Below are 9,795 nucleotides of genomic sequence, written 5' to 3' on the forward strand. Positions count from 1 at the left end.
CCGCTCCACCGGCTCCTCAGTGCTCGATTGTGTGTTTGTGTCTGGACTGTTCTGGTTGGTTTTCCACGTTTTTTTTGTCTTCTCTTGCCTCTTCTTCTCTCTTTCTCTAAAGCGTCAGACAATTAAACAAAACGGAAGCGAGAGGAAAATGGGTGAACGAAAAACAAAACCAGCAAACTGAAAGATACAAAACAGTTTCTTTCATTGCTGGCTCCGCTTCAACGGTAAACAGAAGGCACACATACACACACATACACACAATCGAAAGGAAGAAGGAAGCGGAGGTTTGCGGAGCGAACGTCCTTACGCAAGCCGGCAGTTGGCCTGATAACAATTACGATGCGGAATAAATGAATTGGTAATTTTAATAATTATACCCCTTTTTCTCGGACGCACCAGGTCATGCAGGGTAGTCAAGAGAAAACAGGAAACCGGGATTGGGTTGTTGTGAAACGACTGCCAACGACCTTTCCATTTGTTTGTGGAATAATCATTCGCACAGTACTTTTGGTTTGATTTTGGTTGCATGGTTGGTAAGCTAGGCAATAATAAAAAAGAGACACACAGACATACAAACACAGAAAGGGGTAGCGATGGTGGTGTAGGGGTTTTGTTTTTCTTTCCTTAAGCTAGATGAATGATGCGAAGCGGCTAGTTTATGTTTGATATAATTTACTTTGATAGACCCTGCAAGCATGCGCCGAAGGGATTGATCGATCGAGTTATGGCAAAAATATTTAAATGTGTTAATATAAACTTTTGATAAACTGAAGAAAGTAACATTGAATATTGTAACTAAGAGTGAACATTGAGTGATGAAAAGCTGCTAAGAAAGATATCTTTTTAGAAAATATTTCATGCACTGTCAAACAGTGGTTTGTATAAGACAAAACTGAATAAACAATAACTCAAAATGTATCAAATAAATAAGACAATTTACACCACATTAAAAGACAACAAGCAAGGCAAATAATTTACAAAAACATAAGAGAAAATATGAAAGAAAATATTTAAGAAAAAAAACAATAAACTAATAAAAACAATAGAACGAATCAAAATACTAAACAACAAACAAACCTAATCAAAATGAAAAAAAGATGAAGAAAATTTAAAATAAAGAAAAAATGATCAATAATGACAAGCTTACTTAGTATTTGATATTCACGCCAATAATTTCGATCGTGCTTTATTTTCCTTAAATATCATTCGGACTTAAGATCATTCGGAAATAATGTCCATTATTTACTTCAAGCCTACCCCACCATTCAATGGATGCTATGGTTTCAGCAAACAATCTATCTCTAAACCATCGAAATGCATATTCATTCTTTGCGGACTAAAGCACACAAAGAAGGACACAAAAAACAAATAGAGTCATTTTTTACTTTCCCATGTATACATGTATTCGGGCCAAAAGGGTCGAATTATACAATCATAAACAAAAAATAAATATTTAAAAAGGTGTCATTGGGTTGAAACCTTTTCCTGTGACTTTAAATATTTCACAACTATTGCCATTTCAATTCCGGGACAGGCTTAGCATTACCATTTTGTGTACACTTACCACCTCTACCGTACCCGATGACAAGACAAACATTAACACTGTCAGAATTGTAATTGGTAATTGAAAATGTTCATAAAAATAAATGCTGCTGTGCACACACTCCGAAAGTGCTGTGCTTTCCAAATGTATATGTGTGCAAATAAAAAAAAAAAAACATTCTGCAAATAAAAGCAACTACAATCGAAATCATCGACCGGCGGTACAAATAGCATCGTTTCTCTGGGCAGTATAATTGAAATCGAATGCCAACCCCCGTCCCGGTGAGATCAATCAATCAGTCTTAAATCCATCCGATCCGGGAGCTTCTCACGCAAATTTGCACTCCTCCCTGCTAACCCTGCTACAACCATCCCTGCGCCACCACACGTGAAGGTTAAAGTTAAAACGATATAATTAATACTTGCTCCGGTTCACCCGGCCACCACCCCTTGGATGCTCCCGATTTCGGCAATGAATTTTATGGATAAATCCTCCAACACACATATCGAACCAAAAAAAAAAAACAAAAAAAGGACAACAACCAGCATGACCTTTAGCGAAAACCTCGCCACGAATCAAACACACTACGAAAGCGGATGGGCGGGAAAGCTGAGTAAAAGGTTTCTACTTTTCGCCGGGGTTTTTTTGTGTTTGCTATTTTTTTGCTTTTGTTTCTGTTATGTGCCCTTTTTGGTTTTTTTTTATTTGTCCCTTTATTACTATTTTCCGCAACAGCGAGTAAATGGTGGGCTTGAGATAAATTACCGCCGAGGATGATCCGGAACATGCTGACTTTTTCAGTGACATTCATCAAACAGCTTTTCGCCAATCCGGCCACCGGTCTGACCCCGGTAGTGGAGGGGAAGGGGGGGGGGGGGGAAGTTGTCCCATTTCGCCATGCGAGGATTCCCCATTGTGTGCGGTGCATACAAAAAAGGGCGGGAAAGGGCATGCTTCTTCGCCAATATCCTGCCACAATCGATCAAAAAAGGATGCACCGAACCGCAGGCAAACGAGCAGACACTCACACTCACACACACACACACACACACACACACACACACACACACACACACACACTTATACTCTTACCACACTTCCACCCCAAAACGCAGACGCGGCGGTCGTGGTAGAATGAATTTTGAATGGCGTCGAATTTTCATTTTGCATCAGCAGGAAATTGATATTTGATGATTTATCACCGGATGATTTTTTGTTTTGTTTTTGGACTGCGAAACATTATTTTGGCACGAGGGTTGCCGAAAGGCCATGAAGCAATGAGAGAAGATTAACAGTGCAGTGACGCTGAAGCACTTTGCCGCGCTACGCACGTATGCGACTCGCAGCAGAAGTGGGCATCGCCACCTTTAACATCGCTAACGATAATTTAACTGTATGCTACGCGTCGACCTTCTCGGTCGCATCAGCATAAATAAATTAAATCAATCAAATCGAGCATTCACAGCATTCCCCATACTACCACACACGGCCAAACAGGAGCAGTGAACACATACAGCGGCAAAGCTACATTTATTTGCATGGACGCCGCCGAATGGTTAGAAATCTGGTGCGGTCTGAATATTGGAATGCTCATTATATCGCGTTGGGTAACGAATGATGTTTTCCTTCCGTTCTGACCGTTGGCCTATACACAGACACACACACTAGCGTGCGGTAGTTTGACCTCTCCGAAAACGAAATAAAGAGGGGACAAATTGTGACACATTCCCCCAAAACGCGAAAGAGGGAAAAGAACCCTCCCCAAACAAAACAAAAAAAGGATCAACACGACAACAGAACACGCGCCTTGCCCAGGTCCGACAATCGGGGTTTTGGACTTGCTTGCTTGGTTTGTTAACACTGCCGACACTGCCGGGCCACGCACAATTTGAATCAATCTTTTTTGTTTATTTAACCACGGCACGACAACGCGTAGCAGTGGGGAAGCGGGCAGCAGTTTGGAGCAGTAGTGACCACGGGGCCACTACATCATTCTCATGAATTAGTCAAACTTTGCCGTGAGAAGGGTGGGTAGGTAGTGTGTGCAGTGAGTGAAGGTAAAAATACCACTAGCCACAGTTAGGTCAAGTGCGTCGGACAGCTTTTCAATCGGTAGCAAAAGGCAACGGAAGTATAGAAATCGTAATTAATTTTCTCTGTTGTGTGATTTAGGCCTTACTGGTGAGCCAGTATAAGGTGACGCTTATTTATGATGGTAAGAGTTGTAGCACTTTTGAGTGCATGGCTTTTGGTTTTTGAAGCGGCGTTTAGTGCATTAAACAATATACATTTTATACTTATCATTTACTAGTATGTTTTTCTAGCAATATTCTTGTGCTTTACAGGGTTTTCCAAGACTTTTTCGATTGTAAGCATTGTTTTTAACCGCGTGCAAAATGATATTCCATATTAATCGACTATCTCATTGCAATTTTAATAATTTTTAATCTCTTCAACATGATTTTCAACACTTCAACTGTTGATAAATGAAGAGATCCGGCAGCAATCCTCGATGGAGAAACGATGGCAGCAGCAGCAGCAGCCCGTTTAAAGCCCTGTAAAGTTGACGGAACTGTTAAGATAATTTTATTACTTTTTGTTTTGATGGAATGTTTCAAAGAATTATTAATCGTAATAAAAACAAGTATTTAGTAATTTAGTTGAAAGCAGGTTAAACCATATCCAAATGTCATATCTTAAGCAGTTTAGTAAGGAATTCAAAGCATAATCCTGATATAAAATTAAGGTTCGGATGTAACAAAATGATATAAGAAAAATAATTGAAATATTTGGAATTAAAATTTAACGAATCAAGCAGAGTTTTAGATCCTTAAAAAAATAATAAAACACATGTGAATTGTGTTATTACAGGATTTCCAACCATATTGATCCGCTCCTACAACCGGACTACTTGATCCGCTCGTTGTAATGTGTCAAATGATTAGGAGATGTTTGCAATGATGCTAAGGAGGTTCACAGGCATATAGGGGTATATTTTAAACACTCAGAAGAAGTTTCCAAAGCAGCTATGGAGTTTTGCAAAACGCTATGAAGCACTCGATTGTAGAACTTCAGAAATTAAACTTAGATTTTGTTTATAGGAACTACGTGATACAGGGTTTACCAAGTCACTTTCGAATGTGCACATAATTATTCGCCGCTTCAAAGATGTTTTTCAACAGCTGTCAAATTATACATTTGCATACAAATTAATTTTCAGTTTCAACACGTGATTTTCAACAGATAACAAAGAACTATCAAACTCATTCCAGCTTGAAACGTGTCGAAAATCATACTGAGGAAATTAAAAATTATGATGAAGGAAATGAAAAATCAGATTGATTGATAAGATCTTGCACACGGTGAATAACCACGTTTACATTCGAAACTGACTTTTAAACCCCTGCAAATTAAAGGGTGAAAACCCTTTCATTTTCACAAGACACTTTCGAGTTTGTACGTTGTTATTCACCGGGCGCAAAATGTTGTTCCACATCGAACTGACACTTCACTTCCATCATATATTTTTTTTCAATTTCTTCAGCATGATGTCTAACACGACTCAAGCTGAATTGAGCTTGAAAGTTCTTTATTAAGGCCGGGCTACATTGATCGTACTCCGTAGTGTAATTTTGATTTTCACTAGCGCATCGGGCGGCAACTGGTGGAAGCTTTTTATGGTCATCGAGGGAATGGTCGAGCTGGATCTCGAAATTAAGTAGTTTTTTCATCGTTTTTTGATGCGAAAACGGGTGAAATACTTGCACAACATATTCATCTATCAATTACAAATCTTTTCCGGTCCAGTTTAAGTAAAAAACATGGAAAAATAATGTATTTTCTGGAGCGGCTCCAAATTGTTTGGCCAAATGCTTCAGTCAGCCGCCGCCAGATGCGCTAGTAAAAATCAAAATTACACTACGGAGTACGATCAATGTAGCCCAGCCTTTATGTATTGAAAATTGTGTGTTGAAAGTGAAATTTCATGTTGAAACAAATACAACATTTGAAAGCTGATGAAAAACATTTTAGAGGCGGTGAATAATAATGAGCACATTTGAACCTGACTTGGAAAACACTGTACATTATGGTTTTGGGGGTGATTAAACACATTTCAATAATATTATGCACTGCTTTAACTACTTCGGCTTAAAAGTACAAAACAATAAAGAACTCTATGATAGTCAACATAGAGCGCATATTTCAGCACATTGTATTGAAGTGAACTTTACTGTACATGCTCATTTGGTTACTCTCCTTGCTACCACACATGCACAGTACAAGCATGACTGTTGTTTCATTTTTCGCCCCCATTCCATTAATGCACCCAAATGAGCTATTTAGCAAAATGCTTTCACGTGTTGCGAAAACCATCGTGTGGTACCACACATTCACTAATTCCCCTCAGTATGCCTCTGCCTGATGTGGTACTCAATTGAAATATTAACACTTGTTTCGTGTAAAAGAAAGTGCTGCTCTCTCTCTCTCTCACTCATACACACACACCCCGCATTTTAATTGTACATTAAAATTGCTTTTCCAGGAATATAAAAGAAAAAGGGAGAGAAAAAACGGAACACTGAGCGCACTTCAAAGTTGGCCCCCGGGCAGGCCAGCCACTTGTTCGGGCTACATTTAATTGCAATGGTGTACAATTTCCGAGCATTTACCTGGAACGCGCGGTTAACGGCACACTATGTTGCAGTGCGTTTGTGTGTGAGTGAGATATATAGTGTACAAATCTCTCAACCTGAACCCCAGTGTGAAAGTCAGCTTCAAGGATATCCCTCTCTCTCTCTCACACACACACGCGCATATGCACCGCAGCGTCTCTGCATGCATATTCACAGTTTTAAAAAGTAATCACAGCGACAGAAAAACAACAATCAACCTTCTTTCCCCCGGCAAAAGTGCATCGAGACAGTTGGTGCTTGCTTTATGGGAAGGGAAATCGAAGTGCCGTGGGAAGTCCAAGTTTGAGAAAACGGCAAATGGCAAGCAGGAAGAGATTTGAATTATTCATGAACTCTGCCAGTGCGATGGCTGGGGGTAGAAGCCTGGCGGCCGGAGGAATGCAGTTAGTTTATGAAAATAATAATTGCATCAAAACTTGTGCCAAGCGGCAGTGAATTAAGTGCGCTTTTGGCCGTAAAAACTTGCCTGCCTGGGACGGTGTCGGAGGGACGGAGGGGGTCAGGTTTTGGGCAAATTAAATTCCTGCTACGGCTGCCACCGTCTCCGCCACACGCAACGGAAGGGGGCTTCTGCGGAAGGGAGGCAAGACAATGCGGGGTGAGAAAATTGTTTCGAGATGAGAAACTAATTTCGTTATGGCAGCAAAATAAGAAAGGAAAGGTCAGGCCGCCTAACGAAAAGTGCATTTCTATGTCAGGTGTGATTTCGTGGTTTGGTGATGATGATAAGTACTGTTTCGCAGGATGTATTGTATTGTTCCGGGCAGCAGAATGTAGTTGTAATTGCGCACATGTGAACTCTTCAAATGTTAAAACATTATAAATAAAATGCCGTCAACTCCTATGGATATAGAGAATATAGAGAAGAATATTTTTGGATCAATTTCCCCTCTGAAGCTTTAGTTTCCACCTTAATAAATTATTATTTTATTACTATTTGACTTTTGGATATTCCAGTGAGAAATATAACGTGAAAAGTGAAATGTGTACACCTATGTTGCTGTTCGGTTTGTAACTGTGATTTCCTTTTTGTGAAGAAAAATCTTGCGATTTTTTCTTTTTTGGCAAAACAACCGATGTCGATCAAGGCCTGCCTGCCTGTACCCACTAGTGAAGTGAGCTTGGCTTTCAGTGACTTATTGTTACCATAGCAGGATAGTCAGTCCAACGTATATGGGTACGGTCTATTCGGGAACCCATAACGGGCATGTTGTTACGTCGTATGAGTTGACGACTGTACCACCAGACAGAAGTTCATGCAGTTTCATAATATGCAGTTGTTGACCTCGAGCAGTCTATAAGCTAGTCTAAGTTCTCTTCTAAAGTTGTTAAAAAATGGGATAATTATAATTTCAATAATCACTAACACAAAATTTTCATTCAATTGACCAATATTTTAGTTTTTTGAAACACAAAAATTTCAATAATCAAAAGGTCTATTCAAATAGAGTTTTAAATAAACAAATGGTCAAGTCCCCAACACCAGATTAAAGCGCCTAATTGTAGGCAAACGAAAAACATATACATCATAAGCATCTTTTTAAAAAGCAAGCCAAAATGAATTGGAATGTGAAGTGTGTAACGATCCCTCCGTAAAACATGACTTTATTTTAATTTACTGAATAAACAATAAAGTAATTAAGCGTTCTACAGCCGCAATGGATGAATTATGATAACACAAATCATTTAAAGATCCCGAGTTTTGTGGTTGCTGCTATTGCTTATTTACAATTCCATAACCTTGTAACATTTTTTACATTTTTCTTTACTAGTTAAAATGGCCCGGGTACAGTGTATAGTATTTACATCATACATTGCAGTATACACACAACTATGATTTCTTAATTTTCTATTATTTAAAATTCTATAAGTTAAATTGAGGATGATGTATCTCTTGGAATAAATAATTTATTCAGCGAAATTCACATTGCTGCCATATGTAACTCACGCCGATGAGGAGCAGCAATTCTGCGAACTCTTTCCGCTCTTCAGCATCTTGAACAGTCTGGGCTGTCTGCACACGCATTTTTGCCCGCAAACGCAATACCCTAAATTTGCCCCACAGCATGCTCTGCCGGATTCACTGCTGCAAAACCTAGACGTTGGTATCTGTCGGAAGTCACCACATAGCAGCACCATCTTATCACCGAACGTTTGCCGATTTCCCATAACATCCTGCAAGGCGTGATCGAGGGCGCGAGTTTCAAGAGCATAGCGGCTACTCATGGATGTCTCGTTCCATACGATCAGTGTTAGTGCCCACTGATCTCAGGGTATGTGTTCCATCCTTGTCAAGGGGGTGTGCTAACCTGCTCTACTTTCAAATGACACAACCAAACGATCAGTGAAGCCTGTTGCATCAATTCAGCCTGTGCTGACTGTACACGGATGTTACAGGAACTGTTAGCGTCCAGGTTGAGCGATAGCTTGAATTTAGAGTGTAGCGTACGTCACCAGGTCAGCAGCAGAGCAGCAATTCAACTCAAAGCCACTGCTATTGCAATGTTCAATCGACGCCGCGTGTACGCAAGATTAGTTTTGAGCAGAAACGGCTACCCGGTGCCACCAGGTTCATCAAAAATAGATTGTTCTGTCAAACCGTAGCTATCCATCCACTGCTGCAGTAACTATATCTTACACCGTTCGTTGTTCATTCGGGTCACGTTTGCTAATATCTTGTTCATCACATCGATAGCATAAGGCAGATTTTAGCAGGTCTGGTCGTCATTTCGCGCAGGTGCTGATCAATGAGTCGCAGCGCTTTGAGGAGCTTGACAGCCCGCAGCTTCCGATTCTGCTCGGAGTCTTCAACGGAATACCGGTCCATATTTTGCCGGTGGAAGTCTTCACAAACGTGTTTCACGTTTGCATCCTACAATAAGAGAGGATTATGGGACACTTCCTCATACAATATAAGGGCAAATAGGTGACGCAGATAACTGAGCATTTTAAATCAGACTGCAATCTGTAGGGTCCTGGATATTTTGGTGTCGTACTGCAGCAATCCGAACATCAACAGTACACCATGCAGCCAATTAGTCTGGCGGTGGCGCACGATCTACTGGTTACCCGTACCAATATACCAGGGAAGCTGCTGCAATTAATTTTACACTTACCTGCACTTATTTAATCTTTCTGCTATTTAGATCACTTCATACATATTACACAACTTCGCATACAAATGGACGATATTCTTTGACGAAAACATCCTTGTCGTCTTTCGTCCAACGCCTACATCGATGAATTGCTATGTGCACCGAAGTGTGCAAGAAAACCAACACGGTACAAAAATCATCCAAGCTATCCGCACCTACCATCAACTCACTAACCAACTTCGTCTCACTATAGGAGTGAAAAAGTAACGCTCTATAGTGAGAGATTGAAAATGAGAACCTTTTTGTAAAATTTGTTATAGGATTTCTGCCTCTTTATTGAGTTCCCTTTGAGAACATTTCACTAATTTCAACCAATTTTTTACTACACATTTCCGTCCACACCACAATTGCTATCAGTGCAACAATTAGTCATACATTAGTAGTCCGTTAGGCTTTTGAGTTT

At 40.0% G+C, this 9,795-nt stretch overlaps 1 non-coding gene across 1 annotated transcript; it reads right to left on the minus strand.

The window, feature by feature from the left end:
• Positions 1-8,512: 8,512 nt before the first annotated feature.
• On the minus strand, positions 8,513-8,568 carry LOC125907584 (U6atac minor spliceosomal RNA). The gene has a single exon (XR_007452787.1). It is a non-coding gene; the product is annotated as a U6atac minor spliceosomal RNA (small nuclear RNA).
• Positions 8,569-9,795: the final 1,227 nt, after the last annotated feature.

Source organism: Anopheles coluzzii, chromosome 3, assembly GCF_943734685.1.
Source record: "Anopheles coluzzii chromosome 3, AcolN3, whole genome shotgun sequence".
Classification (NCBI taxonomy): domain Eukaryota; kingdom Metazoa; phylum Arthropoda; class Insecta; order Diptera; family Culicidae; genus Anopheles; species Anopheles coluzzii.